The sequence below is a fragment of the Marmota monax genome, unplaced genomic scaffold (assembly GCF_021218885.2).
Source record: "Marmota monax isolate L192 unplaced genomic scaffold, Marmota_monax_Labrador192_F-V1.1 WCK01_AAM20220418_F8-fsc00091, whole genome shotgun sequence".
Lineage (NCBI taxonomy): Eukaryota > Metazoa > Chordata > Mammalia > Rodentia > Sciuridae > Marmota > Marmota monax.
In genome coordinates, this window is record NW_026692434.1 from 296,222 (window position 1) to 315,536 (window position 19,315).

Sequence of the window (19,315 nt, forward strand, 5' to 3'; positions counted from 1 at the left end):
ACTTCTAATACAATTCAGCAAATTTACAATGAATGCTACAAAACAAACTATAATAAGATAAATTTAACGACTGAATATAATAATCCACTACAGAAATTTGAATGTTCCTAAATATTTCACAAAACCCTATATATTGTTTTCTTTTCATATCCTAATCCACTTCATTATATTTATTTTTCTCTAGTACAGAATAGGTTGTATAAAAATGATCATGTTAGAGTAATTATAAAGTTTAGTATAGATTATGGAAGGTTTTATAGTTCTCAGCATTTCATAAATAATTATATGTAGATTTTTATGAGAAGAATTATGGAGTATAGAGTTGTACTCCATAACTCAAATTATAGCTTTTCCTCTAAGGAAAGACTGAAATATGCGTGAGTACATCTATATTTCCTGGTTCACTGCATTTTTATATTTTATTCATTAGAGAGAAAGGATACAAGAGTGGCTAGAAAGTATAAATTATATTTAGTCATAATCTAAATTTCTAGTTGTTTCCATGATTGGAAATATTTAAGTGTCAGAAAAATGTAAAAAAAACAATGCTGACTGCATTGGTACCATTACTTGTTGTTATAGGATTTGATAGAATTTGGATGCAAGAGGAGATTTTTTTTTTGGTTCATTTTTCCTTAGGAAAAAAGTACAATGAAATTATTGCAGAATGACTTTTAAAAGTATTTATTTCAGTGAATGCTTCCATAATTAGATGTTATCTGTGATCCTTCTTGCTGTGGTCTAATAATACAGGCTTCCATCCCATTACCTGGTACCTCAGCCTGCCTTCTATGCATATAGTAAATTGAATTATATGCTTCACTTTGATATTTCAAATTTTTTTTCTGAACTTTTCTATAGAATTAACCTAATTTTTATGCTTAGCAAACTGTAATTCAGGAAAGCATATCTCCAGAGCTGAATTTAAGCCTTAAGGTATGCCTACTATAATCCATGACCAGGGCACTGACTTGACTTTGCCGGAGAGTAGGTAAAGTCGGGACAATAATGCTGACAGGACTTAAATGAATTACCCACAAGTTCTTATTGGACTCCGGAGTGTAAGTTTTCAAGAATACTGCAGGCTATTTCAGTGAAGACTATGGATTTTTATGGAATTGTTTTTTAAACACAAAGGAAGGAAAAGAATACTCTGTTGTGTGGAATGGGTTACATTTACAAAATTTTCCAACGAGTTGTCATGACAACCCTCATATCTTCCATAATTTGTAGACTATTAAGTATTAAACTCGATGTGCTTTAAAAGTATATTTAGGGAGATCTTTTCCATTAGAACTCTTTGAAAGGACCACAGGATTATTATTCTGCAACAAATAACCTGTCATCGTTGTTATTCCTTTGGTTCACAAAATAGGTGAGAAAAACATGGAAAACACTTTCTCATATCAGAATTCAATGACATTATCTTTAAATGTGAGGTGCTTCCACCATCAGCATGTCCTTGAGTCCTGTCTATGGAATCTGTGACAGATGTTGTCCAACTAAGACTTCCAGAGACAATGAATACAGTACTTCTGCAGGGAAATTCCTTCAAAGTAAAGAAATCTGAATACTAGAATAGTTTCTCCAAAACCATTCTAAGTTTTTATCCATATTTTTTTTCACTTTTTTTTTGTATTTTCAAGTTTAAAACATCTTCCACATCGCTATCTTTAAATATATATACATATATATTACAATATATATATATATATATATATATATATATATATATATATGTATATACATATATATATTGAGTTATATGCTTCACTTTGATATTACAAATTTTCTAAAGAATTAACCTAATTTTTATGCTCAGCTAACTCTAATTCAGTAATAGATACCTCCAGAACTTAATTTAAGCTTTGAGGCATGCCTACTATATTCCATGACCAGGGCACTGACTTGACTTTGTTGAAGAGTAGGTAAAGTAAGAAACAGTAGTGCTGACACACTATGAATTATCGTACATATTTGCTACTAATGATTACCCTCAAGTCCTTATTTGACTCTGGAGTGTAAGTTTTCAAGAATACCGCAGGTTATTTCAAAGCAGACTATGGATTTACTTGCTTGATTAGCTTTTTTGGTGATAGAAATGGAACCCAGGCATGCACACTGATTAAGTGAACTACCACTGAGCTACATCCCCATCCCAAGCTCAGCTTATATTTGAGCAAAGTTCTCTTATTACTAGGCTTCAAAATACAATTCCTACAATTATATTCATAAAATAATTATATATGTTTATCCCATCCTGATCTTTTTCAGAAAGATATTACATTTAATCATAATCAGAATTTAGAGACTATTTATCCCTTTCATCAATTTATGTTTGATTAATTTGAAATATTGAGTTTACAATTGTTTCTAGGTAACAATCACATAACTTCTCAAATAGTTTTGGCCATAAAAATAATTGGCCTCCTTCCACCCCAGCAAATCTTTTGAATCCAACCATTTTTAAAATTTGTACAAGTCAGTAGGTCCAGTGTATTAAAGCTCCTTTTTGCTTATAATCATTCATTCCATATTGAATTTAAAATATTCAACAAACTCCCCTAAAGAATCATCAACGTGTAGCAATGTCATTTTTAAAGCATTCATCAGATGTCAACATTGACCTAAATATATATGAAAATTTTTGTCCTAAATATATATAAAAATTTTAACTCAATTCAGCAAATATTTACTGAAACACAATGATATGTTACCAACTGTGCTGGAAGACAGAGAAGTAAAGAGGAATAAAGTATCAATGGAGAAGTTTTACTACAATAAGATAATACCATGTAAAGAACCCAACAGAAAACAAAGCAGAACCACAATTTCAAAGGTTTTTGGAGAACCAATGAAACCAGAACTAATTCCTAAGTAGTAATAAAGAATTGATTAAAGATTGGTGGGGAGAACCTTTGAGGCATAGATAACACTGAGACACAAAAGATGAACCTGTGTGATAAATAATATGTAGTTGAGGTAATAGAACTATCAAGCATTTCAAAACATAAATCTAGACAGGAGAGTACAAAGGTAGGCATGTGTCACACCACAGTGGATCTTGAATTGCTTATTCTAAGAATTAGACCTCCTAGATAATGATTTATTGGTGAGTTGTGAGCACATTGGTGAGGGTGATCTTTATTATATTCTAAGAATTGTTTTCTTAATTAGCTGGGAAGGTACATCAAGGTAAAACCTTTCTTCTAACTGTTATTACAATAACTAACATAGATCAAAAGACATTGATATCTTATATGATCAAATACTTTATTGTCAAAAATCATTTGTGGTTTGTCAAAAATTGTGATCAGCCAACAATTTTTCTTCAAATTCTAATAATTTCATATAAGATAAGTACTAAATATATGTATGATTACTTCATTGCCAAAGAGCAGCCGCTTTTGCTTCATTTAGATACAAATATTTTGAATTCTGCAGATGAAGAAGTTTATGATTTTGAAAACACATATATGAAACAGCTTGATACAAGCCTTATAATGTACAAATGTTTGAAAATAAACAATAAAAAATAAAATCCTCTTAACCATGCTTCCATCAGATCAATTAGCTGCAAAACTTCAACTTCAAAGCATACAGCCTCTACTGGTTTCACTGTGTTGACTCATTTTGTGTGTCTGGGAACTGATTCATATTTACAAAGAATTTCAGAGCCATTATTCTTTTGTGACAATTCATACTCCAGAAGACAAAGCTGTGTCCTGGCACAAGGTGAATGAAATTGCTGCCTAGTCAAAACAAGTCAGAATACATGGCAGAAAACAGACATCACTCATGAGCAATGAATTATCGTACATATTTGCTACTAATCCTGAAAGAAATTCTTTTATGGTGCTCTGCTAAACTGACAGAAAATAGAAACTAATTTCATACATTAATTTAAGGCCAATTTAGTCACCAGAAAATGTTAAGCAGTTGTGAGAAAAATACTGAGAACAAGATTCTGTGTTAGCTCTGTTACAGATAGTTGACACTGGGGAGACTACCTACTACTTCTGTCTTGGTGGACTGTTGCCCTGGTTGTCAAATGATGTAGTAAATGTAGAAAAGTCAGGCACAATGCTAACTGTGCTATGTGTAGATTCTTTGTTTTCTTTTCTATGTTCCATATTTGGAGAATTTGGAAGATCTAAACCAGTTATCTTTGTTTATTCATGTAAAGAGCTAATGGGGTCAAAGTTCTGATTCTGAATTCAACAGGGGGTCAGTTAGCTTCCTACAGAAAGTAGGAATGCAATAGATTGTACTCAGTCATAATCCTGGATAGCTATGTTGCAAACTTCTGGTCTCAATCATAACAGAAGCTAGAGCAGGTTTAAGCAACTAACTTTTATGGAAAAAATAATGGTAAAATTCCCAATCTTACCTAGGTAATTAATAGAAAGTTACATGCACATGAAAAGTTTGTCTTTTAAGAATTATTTTTAAAAGTATTTCAGTAAATTTACTTTATTTCATCAATTTTTCATAATATCTTCTTATTGATGATTGTACAAAGGAATAATGATTTTTTGTTATTTACAATATCTTCCAATATTAAAACATTAACATTTATCAACTTCCTAGTTCAATTTGTGCTAGAGTTCTTGAATTATATAAGTTGTAAACACAATAAGTGATTGTAACATGAGGAGACACCAGTGTGTTGACACATAGTTGCTTCAACGTCAATAAATGTGTTAGTTTTGGTCAGAAAACTGTCATATAAATAATATAAATATTTGTAAACACTTAATTCTGTAGTTATTTTATTTCACAAAAGGAGTATATTTGTGGAAATGTATCTTGGCTACCAATAACTTCATTTTTAAAAAAATATATTTTAGTTGTCAATGGACCTTTATGTTTTTTAATTTACTTATATGAGGTGCTGAGAATCGAACCCAGTGCCTCACACATGCTAGGCAAGTGCTCTACCACTGAGCCACAACCCCAACCTCCAATATCTCTATTTTAAAAGTGAGAGCATGTATAGTTAAACTTGTGATTGTTCAAATAGTTATGTTTATCATTACTATAACCATATTTGAAAATGCTGCATTAAAAAATAAATTAGATTCCTGGAAAATACCTAGCAAGACAAAATTAAGTAGAACAAAGACCACTATATCTTTCTATATTCAATTTTTTATGAATTATATTTCCCACAGACTAATTCATTGAATAATTATTAATTTTGCAGTATAGCTTCTCTGGATAATCATAATGTTCATTGAAAACATGTTTTCATCCCTCCATGTGGATGGTGTTCTACCATAAGAAAATAATTATTGATTTTAAGTCCTTTGGGTATAGACCAAGGAGAGGGGTCAAATGATGGTTCCATTCCCAATTTTCCAAGGAATCTCTATACTACTTTCCATATTGGTTGCACCAATTTGTAGTCCCACCAGCAGTGTATGAATGTACCATTTTCTCCACATCCTTGCCAACGCTTATTATTGTTTGTAGTCATAATAGCTGCCATTCTGACTGGAGTTAGACGAAATCTTAGAATTTTTTTGATTTGCATTTCTCTAATTGCTAGCGATGGTGAACATTGTTTCATATATTTGTTGACAGATTGTATATCATCTTATAAGAAGTGTCTGTTCAGTTCCCAAAGGATGTAAAAACAGCATAGTACAGGGACACAGACACATCAATGTTTACAGAAGCACATTTCACAATAGCTAAATTGTGGAACCAACCTAGATGCCCTTCAGTAGACGAATGGGAAAAATGGCATATATACACAATGAAATATTACTCAACAATAAAAGAGAATAAAATCATGACATTTACAGGTAAATGGATGGAGTTGGAGAAGATAATGCTAAGAGAAGTAAGCCAATCTCAAAAAAACAAATGTTGAATATTTTCTCTGATATAAGGAAGGTGATTCATAGTGGGGTTTGGAGTGGGAGCATTAGAGGAACTCTAGATAAAGCAAAGGGGTGGAAGAAGAAGGGAGGAGGTATGGGGGGGGAGAAAATATGGTGGAATGAGATGGACATCATTACCCTAAATATGTGTATGAAGACATGAATTGTGTGAATATACTTTATATACAACCATAGATATGAAAAATTATGCTCTATATGTGTAATAAGAATTGTAATGCATTCCACTGTCATATATAAATAAAACAATTTAAAAAGTAAGACGGAAAACAATTATTGATTGCTTTCTGATCATTTTCAAGATTTTTTTAAGCCCACCAAAAACAATATTTTTTTATTTAGTTGCTTCCTTTTTTGATTTATAAACAAATGTCTGATTTCAAAATAAGAATATTGGATAGAATGGAAAATCAATTCGAAAATGTAAAATAATTATTATAATCATAATCATAATATCAACTGCTAAGTTCCTTAACTGCTCCTTATCTTTTTAAAAAAACTAGAACAAAGCATATCAGTTATTGTATTAGTCAGTTTTCTGTCACTGTGGCAACATATCTGAGAGAATCAATTAATAAAAAGAGAGGCTTATTTTGGCATATAGTTTTAGAATTTTAAGTCCATGGTCAATTGGCCCAATTGCTTTGAACATCTGGTGCACATTACTTTATAGTGGGAACATGTGACAGAAGAGGTCTGTTCAGCTCATGGCAGTTGGAAAACAAAACAGAGAAAAGAATGACCAAGACCCTGTATCTCCTTTGTGGGCACTCCTCCAAACTCTCTACATTTGTATATACCTCTTAAAAGTTTTACCACTTAGCTATAGTGCCTCAGGCTAGACACCCAGGGTTCAACATATGGACCTTCAGGGAACATTAATGATCCAATCCAAACTACAGCAGTTAGATTATGCTATGTCCCATAAACATCAAATGCATATGAATTTCAGTGACTTAGAACAAGAAATATATTGCCCTGTCAAAATCTATTCATAGCATGGAGAACCAGTTTAAGCTTGTTCTTCAGGTGTTGCTTCAGGATTTTGTCAGATATCCATAATCTCATAGAACCACTTTATAAGGAAGCTTCCTTGATTGAAAAGGCACTGGCAAGTAGATGATTTGACAATGTGGATTTTTACCTGAGCCCTGTGAACCTGGAAAGCAGAGAGAATTAAATAAAATAAATTCTCTATTCTTTGTGTACCAGAAAACAACATAGTTAAAAACAAACAAACAAACAAACAAACAAACAAAAAACAACCAAACACACACACACACACACAAAAAAAAAAAAAAACTTTGCCTCCCCTAATTTGTGATTTAGTTAAGGCTCAGGCATGCCTCCACACTTAAGATCCTTACTTCTCTTAGGCTTTTGAACTCTGGCCCAAGCTCAATCTGACCCAGGAAGCCACCCCTTTTTATAGGACCTTTCGGAGAATGAACTGGATTCTTTTAATCCTGCTGAATCATTTTTCTCTTTACTGCACCTGTGTTATTTTTTGACAACTTCAATTAAAAATAGCATGTTTAAAATTTGCTTACATTTCTTTGGGAAAGCAATTCACATGACCATGCCTGACCTTAGGGTCAAGAAAATGTCATTCCAATACCCCACAAAAGTAATAATGATCATGTCATTTCTGTGAACACAGCAAACTACACAAATGACCTCTTTAAGAAGAAATGGAATAGTGTCTCATTCTGTCTCTCAATTATAATATCATTTAAATTTTTACTTAGATCTGCTTCAGTTTTCTTTCAATGTTGACAGTTTTCTTTTGTGTTACCCAAAATAACATTCCAGTACTTTAAATTAGTAAGTGTAGCTGCTCCATTGAATATAATATTCCAATTTTGTTTCATAAAGTCACTGATTACATAGTCATCCCAATAATGATCTTTCAAAGAGAAACACAATAAAAAATTAGATGATGTAGATCTATCATTATTTTTTTAAGGAATAGTGAAAATCTTTATTTTTAAACACAATAATTTAGATCATGTTTTGTGCAGTATTTATTTTACAACTCCACCTCTTTATTACAATGTGACAACTTAGAGATTTATTTATTTATTCATTTATTTGGAACTGGAGATTGAAACCAGTGGCACTTAAACACTAAACTACATCCTCAGCCCTTTATTGTATTTTATTTTGAGATAAGGTCTCACTGAGTTGCCTAGGGCCTTGATAAATTGCTGAGACTGGCTTGCAATCCTCCTGCCACAGTCTCTGGGATTATAGGCATGCACCACCATGCACAGCTAGAATTATTTTTATTATTTTACAATTTACAAAAAGTGTTATAAAATATTAATCACCAAAGAATAAAATAAATGAAAGAAAATTACTTTATATAAGTGAACTCTGAGAGTCAAAATATTTAATTTTTGATCCTTTGCAATAAAAGTTTTGTTGATCTCTGATTTTGAAAAAATTGTATGTCAGAGTAACAAACAAGATTAAACCAGGGACTAATTTTAAATTGTTTTACATTACATAAAAAGTTTAACTTAAAAAAAAAAACTAAGAATATATGATAAACATTATCTTTAAAATACCCCTCTTAAGTTGTTCAGATTAACTCATTCTTAGAGTTCAATTACATATAAATGCTATCCATACAAAAATCTACTAATTTGCATAAATTATTTCAAGGTGTTAGTAGAATTATCTGTATATTGTACTTAAAAGAATTAAATAAATTTATAGTATAATTTAAAAATATAAAATGTTAGGATACTTCTACAAAAATATCAGTAAATAAATATATATTCTGTTTTGAAATAGTTCTATATCTCAGTGACTTTGTCTAAACAACAAACCTCATAGAGTTAATGAGGTAAATAATATCACTGTATTTTAAGTTTAATAAGTTTTGCCAGGGCTCAATTAAGCCACTAGATGGAGCATTTAGCTCTACAGAGAACTCCTGAATAAAATTCATGTTTTGGTTTTTTTAAAATACATTTTAAAGGGGAAATATATATACTTTGTTACAAAAGAGAATGTTCTTCTAACCTTTTAGCAAAGTCATTTCAACACTATGTTATTAATTTATAGTCAAAATTTATTTCCTAGACTATGAAAATTGAAAAGCAAATTCAGAAATTAGACTTTATCAAAGAAAAACATTTGTGGATCAATGTGGGAGACCTATTTTTGGTTTTTGAGGGAACCCATACTAAATACAATAATTTATATTATCAGCAAACATGTAAGAATTTCACTTTCTCCATAGTCTCACCAGCATTTGGCATCTTTTGTCAACAACTATTCTAATTGAAGTGAGTGAGGTGAGAGCTCATTGTGATTTTGATTTCTAGCTCCCAGATGCTTGGTACTATTAAACATTTTGTCATTATCTCTTGACTAAAATTTGTGTGTGTGTGTGTGTGTGTTTCCTTGAAAAACTGTTTATAACACCTTAAAAATAAAGGTAAGACTTGTTAGTGAAAAAGGAGAGAAAAGAAAAATGCAATGATGTTCTAAATGACTTTTAAGTAATAGTTTTAATATCCTGTTTTGGGACAAACTGCAATATAAATGTGATTTTGTGAAACTTTGAGAACAAGGAAACACTTCTACTATTAACATCAGAAAATTGCAACTTTTAATAATGATTATGTAATGATTATGGATTATGTGTAGGTTGGTGCTGGTAAAAGAGGAAAAATAGAAATTAAGGAGAAATAAGTTATGCTTAAAAGTGAAGGAGGGAGCAGTACAGGTCACACTATGCATGGCTGTGAAAATAAGAATGGTGTCACAAAAACCTTCTTTAGACACTTGGACCTGAGGTCAGTCAACGAAGCTGAGTCCTGAAGTAATTTGGAGCCTATTGGCTCAAGCCACAGGGTGGAACAAATGAAAGTTGTGCATGCTTCAAGCAGCTCCATTTTTAACCAATTTTCTTCAGCTTGTAGGAAAACATACATGTTTAGGGAGATAACCAGAAATTATATTCCTAAAGTCTGGCTTTTGTTCAGGTTAATTTATGCACTTCCAAACTTATGCTTCACCAACTCGCTGAAACTCATCATTTAGTGCTGTTCCAACACACAACTATGTAATGTGGTTTGAAGTAATTTTGTCTCCAAGAGATGATGACATTTTAATGCTAAGGATTAGATGAAAGGGAAAACATCAGATGAGTGTGTCTGCTGTGAACAGTACTCTCCAAGTTTTAAAGGATCATATGAATGGAGAGGGCCAACTCATTGGCCCATGATGTGAAATTTATACCAAATGACTATCATAGACATGCCTGCATATTAGGGGAAGCATTCAAAGACGAACAGACATACAGGAAAATTCTGTTAGGTAATGCTTGTTAATTAGCTAAATTTAGCTGTTCTTCAAAGTACCTATACTTGAAAATATCATGTGGTGTGTTCTACATATATGTTTTTCTATCATTTTTTTTAAAAAAGAAAAGGAAACATAGCTAAAAAGTAAACATTACCAAAAAAAAAAAGACAAAGGCAAGACAATATGTAAAATTTTTAAGAGTTCAATATAATTACAAATTGCAGCACATATGGAAAGATACTAACCAGAAAAGAGATTTCTAGCTTTAGGACAATGACAAAATTAGTTCACCAAAATCAAACAGTATTCCAGAGCAAGGAATGATATTTGTCTTATATGCTTTAATGATATATAATCTGAAAAAAACTTTCAAGGGAATATACCTTTCATGAAGATATACTTCAAGTGTGCATCAAAAAAGTATTACTTTAAGATATAGTATATGTATGGATTAAGGCAGGCATTGAAACTGAATCTTAATTATTTTATGAATACCTGTATTTAGGAAAATATAATAACACTTTATTTTTAACTGAACTTTGAGATCTATTGGTGATTACTTCTATCAATTACTGAAACTGTTTTCATGTTTATGTATAGTGTTAACTTTTTTAAGATAGTCTCATGATAGACACATCTACCTTCAGTTGGGTAATGCTTTCTTCTTTTAAACTTGTTGATTTAATCCAATTGTCAAGAGAAAATGGCGATGAATAAAGAAAAGAAGTTTAAATTTAAAAATATGTTAATAGTTAAGATCATTTAGGAAAAGACTATAGCTATAGATTATAGAAAAATATTAATAAGATGAATATCATGCTGAAAAATCTTTGCACTGTGAATTTGATTCTTTGCATTGTTGATAGGGTGAAGACAAAGAAATTCATTAACTGAACAGATTGTAACCAAATAAAATGTAGGCCAGAGATAAGTCTCATGGATTTTCTTGGATGAAATAATTTATGCATTAGCATAAAGTTTTCAATTGAAAAAAAATCACTGTAAAATTCAAATGGACATATGGAAAAATGCTAGCACTTGGAAGTTAAACAACCTTATGTGAAGTTACAACTTAAATCCTGGCTCCTTGATGTATACAGTCCAACTAAATGTTCTTTTTTAAAGATAAAATGGAGATAATAATGTCAAATTTATGAGGATTGCATTGTTTTTCATTAGTAGTAATTTGTGATGTTAGTATTATCATTTTAAAGACATATCTCCTATTTTCTGTAAATGTTATTCCATAGTTCTCTTGGCTAAAAAAAAAAAAATACAACTACAGTTTTACTCATGCTTTAGTCATTTTTTTTTTTTTTTGCTGATGTGACTAAAAGACATAAAAATAACAATTTTAAGGAGAAAAAGTTTATGTGGGGGGGCTCATGGTTTCAGAGGTCTCAGACCATAGACAGTGAGCTCTGTTCCTCAGGGCTTGAGGTATGGCAAAACATCATGGCAGAAGAGTGTGTTGGAGGGAAGCAGCTCACATGATGAGCAGAAAACACAGAAAGCCTAAGCTCAGCTCACCAAATATATACCCCAAATCCACATGTCCAGAAACTCACCTCTTCCAACCACACCCAGCCTTCAGTTACCACCCAATTCCATCAGGGGGATTAATTCCTGACTGGTTAAGGCTTCCATAACCAAATCATTTTACCTCTAAATGTTCTTGCATTGTTTCATACATGAGTATTTGAGTGAGACCACACATTCAAATCATAACAGCTTGGTATACATAGTAGATTGGATCCAGACTGCTTGAATCAAATACACAAGTCCTTTATATAAAATGGTGTGGTATTTCTATATAACAACAAAAAAAACACATCTTTCTGTACTTTAAATTATCTTTAGATTACTTATAATAACTAATACAATGTAAAAGTGTTTCCAAAGTTGCAATACTGCATTTTTTAGGGAATAATAACAAGGTAAATTATGTACTCATCAGTAAGACATACTTTGTGTAAATATAAGTACAATAATATTGATATTTTGATATTATGGTATGTATAATAGTATATAGAATACAGTAAAGCATATAGTATTATATAATATATAATATTATATACCTATAATTCTATAATATAATATTTTAATATTCATAATATTTATACTATTATAGTGTGTATAATATTTTTGATCTGAGTGTGATTGAATCCATAATGTGGAAAGTATAAAAATATAACCTACCAATATGGAGGGCTGACTATCTTCTGGAATATAAAATAGATATAGATACAGCAAGAAATATCAATGTGGATTTAAATACGCTATTATGTGCTAAGTGATATAATAGGCTCTGATAGAACAAGGGTAAAAAGAAATAACCATTTCTATTAAAAATTATATTTCAAGTATGTCATTATATAATAAAGATTCATAGCAATTTTGAAATATTAATGGAACACATATATAAATGCTATCAAATGTTTGCTGATATACAAGTTTAGCTAAGATCATGAGAGTAATTATTATTGCCAAATACATACGTATGTAAACATATATAATAGGTAAAATTAAGTACAATGAAACCTGACTTTTTCTTTCCATAATATGTAGAAGCAGGACCAGTCCCAGTTATTTTTAAGGAGTCTAGAAATAGATGCAAAATATACATGATTTCAATCTTCTGTCTATAAATCTATCCATCATTCATCATGCACTTGATATATTAATTCTCGAGCTCTTTTTGTGATGTTAAAATGTGAGTTCAATAAAATGATTTTTATTCTCTATTATTAGCTCTCATCGTATATTACTTAATCTATATTCCAAACAAAATAAAACAAATAGTATATTTATAGAGTCTTAATAAAGCAATAAGTATATTTTTATCCTATAGAGTAGATATCATTCTTATCGCATCCAACATCACCAAACAATAATAACCTCTTCAGCTTGCTTTTATCAAAATAAAATAAAATAAAAACGTCTTCTTTGAAAGCATTATTGAAAGTCATGTTTGGAAACCGATGATACATTCTACCAGATCAAGACTCTTAGACTGTGTTATTGACTTTCTTGGTATAATTGTCTTTTTATAGCCACTACAATCATTCATGTAAATACATATTTAAGGAAACATCAAAAGCAGATTATTCACCTAGTGGAGCATGACAGCTCCAGAGGATTTACCGTGTTCATTGCAGCAATTGTCACCAAAAACTGTTAATTCACAAGTACAGCTACAGCTTCTACATGTAAATAGCTATCATTCATTATTTCTCCTCATTATTTCAAAAGGAAGTCAACTCTGTGTGGAACTAATTATTAGACTTATTTGAAAAAAGGTTATCATAAAAGGAATGAAATTTCTTCAGTAATAGCATTTTCAAAAAGAACATATTAATTTAAATACCTTTCTTTTAAGAAATATGAGCAGATATTCAACACTACTAGGCAGGATGCACTTAATATCTCATTTTTGAAAAAAGAAGATAATTTGTAGTAAGTGTTCTTGCATATCTTCTAGTTAATACTTCTATAATTTAAGCTAAAAAATACTGATGCAGCACTTAGGAAAATTTCAAGTGCATAATGTTAATGAATATCAGCCATACATAAAGCACGATTTCAAAGTTGAAATACTATTGAGATAGACACTTAATTTTTTTTCTTTTCTTTATAGAAAAGTTTCTGGCCCTGGTTAAAGGTCATGGTGGTATGATTGTGATGGGACTGACTGAGTAATTCATATATTACAAAGGATGCCAGGATACTTTGCTTATTTTTTGTTGTATTTTTCTTATCCAGGATAATTAAGGGAAAAATTTATTTCAGGATTGCTTTTATTCTGGTGATAGAAATAGATGATAATTAGATTACAGTGCTAGAGACATAAATGATGGGTTATACAGATAATAGATAGTCAAGAGAGTTAATTAAATAGTTAATAGATTATTTTTAGTTCCTTGCTGTGATCAACATATAAATTAACTTTTAACTATAAAGTGAATGTGAAAAAAGAACTCATTATGTGCATATATTCTAACTTCTAAAATGAAAACATGAATTAAATTTTGGATGTTATGCAATGATTTTCAACTTTTTTATGAACAAATCTTCTATGCCAAAATATCGATGGTGTGGTATCTTTCGCATTATAACTTTTCTCTACAACATCCACTATCTCACCATTTACCAGTTGAGACAACTCCTGCAGAAGTCAGTCCGAATGCAAAGACCTTGGAGATGCTCCATTATGTGCCATTTCTTACCTTCATCTGGGGATGCTATGAATTGCCCAGAAATCTGTCAACCAATCTTTCTTACTCATTGGTCTGCAAAATATTTGAGAGCCAAAATCACATATTTACTCAATTGTTTGAACCAATATTTGGCACAAGATATTATTAAATGAGTGTTTGCAGATGAATGAATATTTGGACATGCTATTAATAAGAATACTTATAAACATAATAATAGTTTATTCCTTCCCTTGAATCCAGGTAAAGCATAAGTCATTTTATGACGAGACCAAAGGCAGATAATAAGCAACTGTAATTGGAGAAAATTAGCAAAATATCATGAATAGATTTGGGGCAAGTTCATAAGGCCTTCAGTTAGTGCACAGTGAATTCTCCAAGAACACCAAACATTAGGATAAATGATGTGGACTCCAAAGCCATATTCTGTATTTTACTATTTTTTCTAATTTCTTTTTACTGGTGTATATAGTTAATATTTTTATTTCATACAGACTTTTTTTTTATAAAATAAAAATGTGGTAATCTTATTTATATATACTACAGGTAATACTCAATTACCTCTACACCATTTCAAACACCTAAATGATTGTATGCTGTTTTTAAATTCCTCTCCAGTTGCAAAGTGGAAACTTCTCTATACAGCAATGAGAAATTACATTCCCAAACTAACCTTCTACAAAAGTGAATAGCACCCTATTATAGTAATCTAAGGGATATCTTCCCATTGCACACAGCCTTTAATGACACCGAAATGCAAATCTGATCAGAGCTGCAGCAGTATAAGATTTTCCCTGAAAAAAAAAATGTCAGTTTAGTTACTGTGTTTTGGGTGTTTTAGACACATGCAGAGCTGGAAATTGAGTGGTAATTTTCTGTAAGGGACATACCAAAGAAAACCAGTTTGCTAGGGAAGAACTACAATTCAAGGAAACTAGTTCATAAAATTTCAACTTCCAATCTTCTAGTTCCTTATTTCAGCTGTTAGTGTCCCTTTCTTGCCATGTAATGTTGATTTGCTATATGATTTGAATATACTCCTCTTTTTGCCTGAAGTAATTATTTCTATTGTTTGTATCCTTTGGGCGCCTGATTAGCAGCTAAGTACACTTTTTGTTTCAGTTCAAAACTTCTGGAATTCTGTTAGCTTTTCATAATTTCCACCATATCATCCTGTACCTTTTTTTTTTTTTTTTTTTTTTAATTTTTTTTTATTGGTTGTTCAAAACATTATAAAGCTCTTCACATATCATATTTCATACATTAGATTCAAGTTGGTTATGAACTCCCAATTTTACCCCAAATACAGATTGCAGAATCACATCGGTTACACATCCACATTTTTACATAATGCCCTATTAGTAACTGTTGTATTCTGCTACCTTTCCTATCCTCTACCATCCCCCCTCCCTCCCCTCCCATCTTCTCTCTCTGCCCCATCCACTGTAATTCATATCTCTCCTTGTTTATTTTCCCATTCCCCTCACAACCTCTTATATGTAATTTTGTATAACAATGAGGGTCTCCCTCCATTACCATGCAATTTCCCTTTTCTCTCCCTTTCCATCCCACCTCATGTATCTGTTTAATGTTAATCTTTTCTTCCTGCTCTTCCTCCCTGCTCTGTTCTTAGTTGCTCTCATTATATCAAAGAAGACATTTGGTATTTGTTTTTTAGGGATTGGCTAGCTTCACTAAGCATAATCTGCTCTAGTGCCATCCATTTCCCTGCAAATTCTATGATTTTGTCATTTTTTAGTGCTGCGTAATACTCCATGGTGTATAAATGCCACATTTTTTTTATCCATTCATCCTGTACCTTTTTTCAGTCTTTATATTTAATATATGTTTTAGCACTTTCTAACATTTATGTACTGTTCTAAGTATCTTAAAATATTAGTTAATCTAATTTTTAAAATAGTCCTATGGGACATGTATTAATTTCCCCTGAAATTCAAGTGAAAGAACATGATGCTAGCTTAGTAGATTGTTGAAGTTCACACAATGAAAACATAGCAGAGTAAAAGTGGAATTCCAGGCATCTGACTCCAGGAATATAACTAAAACCCTCTGCTCCCTCTATCTCTACTTGGAAGGACATTTGATGATATAGTTGTGCTTGTTATTTCTACAAGCTTATATCCTTTGATATTCTGCAAGGTTTTACATTGTTTCCAAGCAAAGTCCAGGGTTGTAAACAGTGTAATATGTTGATTGTAGTTGCATATAAGTATCCTTTGAAATATAACTTCAAAATAAATTTCAATTAATACATTAAGAAAAATGAACTCTAGTTTCTCCTATACATGAGACAAATAGATCTTTCTGGAAAGAAGCAGCTCTCTGTATCAACACCTGGAGAGCATTTTCCTCCAGCCAGGAATCAAAAACAAAAAGAAACCAAACAAAAAGAAATTTTCTTCATCTTCTTTAGAGAAGTGAAGTCAAGTCCCATCTAGAACACAGAGCAGCAGATTCCTGAGCAATTGGCTACTTGTCTTATCTTCTGAGGAAGTTAAAAATAAATATACAGGAATCAAGCAATATGTTCTCCAAGGACTATAAGCAAAGGATGGCCAATGTGTGATGAAATCATATGTCTGAGAGTCTGATTATATAAGCTAGAATTTAAATAGACTAACACCTTTCTGAGTGACAATATTAATTACTTACAACAAGAAAGTGAGGTAAAAAAATTAAAATGTCAATATTTAGCCTGTCTTTAATAATGAGAAAAAGTTAAAAAAAATGACCATAGGCTGTGTCCAGGAAGCAAAGATTTTTATCACATACCATCAAGTTTCCATTTGTAGCTGCCATAGGAATGAAATGAAATAACAAGTATTGACTCCTTTCCATGTGTCCTGAAGCAGTTCCTTCTGTGCGGGCACAGCAGAATGCCTATTGACTTGCACAAATATTATGATCATCATCTTTTCATCATTTCTATCATTCTCATATTAGTTTTCTGTTGCTGCTGCCACGAATCTACTAGCTTAATCCAACTGTTTTTATTCATGCAGTCCTGGAAGTCTGAAGTTCAGAATCAGTGTCATTGGGGTAAAGTCTAAAAGTCCATAAAGAACGGTATTTCTGCGACTCTGAGAGAATACTTCATTCACTGCTTCATTTCTGCTTCTGATGGCTCCCTGTAGTCCTTGACTTGTGGCTGTTTCCTCCATTTTCAGAGCTTGCCACTTTATTCCATAATCACATCATCTTTTCTGTCTCTGATTTTTCCACATATTCTTTTTTCTTTTTTAATTTTTAGTATATATATTTAGTTGTACATGGACAAATAACTTTATTTTTATGTGGTGCTGAGGATCGAACTAGTGCCTCACAGGTGTGAGGTACGCACTTTACTGATGAGCCACAACCCCAGCCACTGTCATATTCTTTTTATAAGGACTTTTGTAGCTACATTAAGTCCATTAATCTTATATCTGAAGAGCCTCAGTTTAATCACATGTGTGAAGTTCTTTTAACTATATGAAGTAACATTTACAGGTGCAGGGCTTTAGGACATTCATATATTTCCGAGGGAGGCATTATTCAGTCATAATTACACATTTATATTTTTCTCATTAGGCTTAGGAGGTTTCCTTTTGTGACTCTTTAAAAAAGTAGAGAACTTTTGGTGAGTGGGAGATATGAAAAGAAAAAGATGGCAAGTATAGAATAATTGGTGTGACACTGCTTCCTTTAACACCTGGTTGACTGACTTCCTTTGGGAAAGAGAGGTTAATAGGTTAACAGCTGCTTTGGCCCAAGCCAAGATGCAAAATTTTTCATTCCCAGATGGCTCAATGCCTAAATGGAATAGGGGAGATTTCCCCCAGTCACATTCATAATTTAGATCTCTTCTGCCCCCACCCCCCAACAAAAAACTATATTTTATTTTTACAATGCTTAAATTCAATGATATCATTTTGCAAAAACATCAACAAATAGTATCAAATATTGTGAATATCAACTATGGGTCATTAGTTTGAAGTCAGTATAGGAGCTAACACAAAGAGGAAAAATAAGAGCTAGTGCTACCAGAGGATTAGAATAGGTGACTGATCTGTGGGCATGTGAAAGCAACCCTATGTGTACTATATCAGTTATCTACAGCTTCATAGCAAATATGATACAAATCAGTGGTTAAGAATAGCAACCACTGTACTATCTCATCATTGTTCAGCATTAACTGGACTTAGCTGAGCATTCATTCTGCTGACACCATTTGAGGTCATTTAGCTGTTTGTAGCCAAGTGTTGGCTTAGTCTGGAGGACATGTGGAGGATCAAACAAAACAAATATTAACTCCTTGTACCTGGTCATTTCTGGCATTTTAACTTTCTGTCCACTACCTACATGTAGTTTCTCATCAGAAGAGCTAGTTTTGTTTTGTTTCCCCTATAACAGCTCAGGATTTCCAAAGAACATAAATGCAAATGGTATCAGGTTCTAAACACTTAGGTCTAGAAATTCCAGATCATTCCTTTGGCTATTGGCGAACCAAGTCAGCAGAGAGATCAGATTCCATGAGAATTACACAAGGATATGAAGACCATGAGCATCATTCATTAATGATGAGAAATTTTAGGGACCATTAAAAAAATTAAATTAAAAAAATAAAAGAGGGGTGACAAAATGTTAAAGTTTACCTAGGACTTAGGAGGTTCACAAAACATAGGACTTACAGTGTATAAACTGGGGAAGTTCTGAAAACAGTGAAATGAGTTGGCCCTGCAAAAATAAAGCAACCACTGGAAAATTTGGTAGATAAGATGTATGGTAACAGTCTGCTAATACATGAAGCAGGCATGGGAAAAAACATTTGAGTGACATAGATTATCCCATTTATTCCTTATATAAATTTATGAC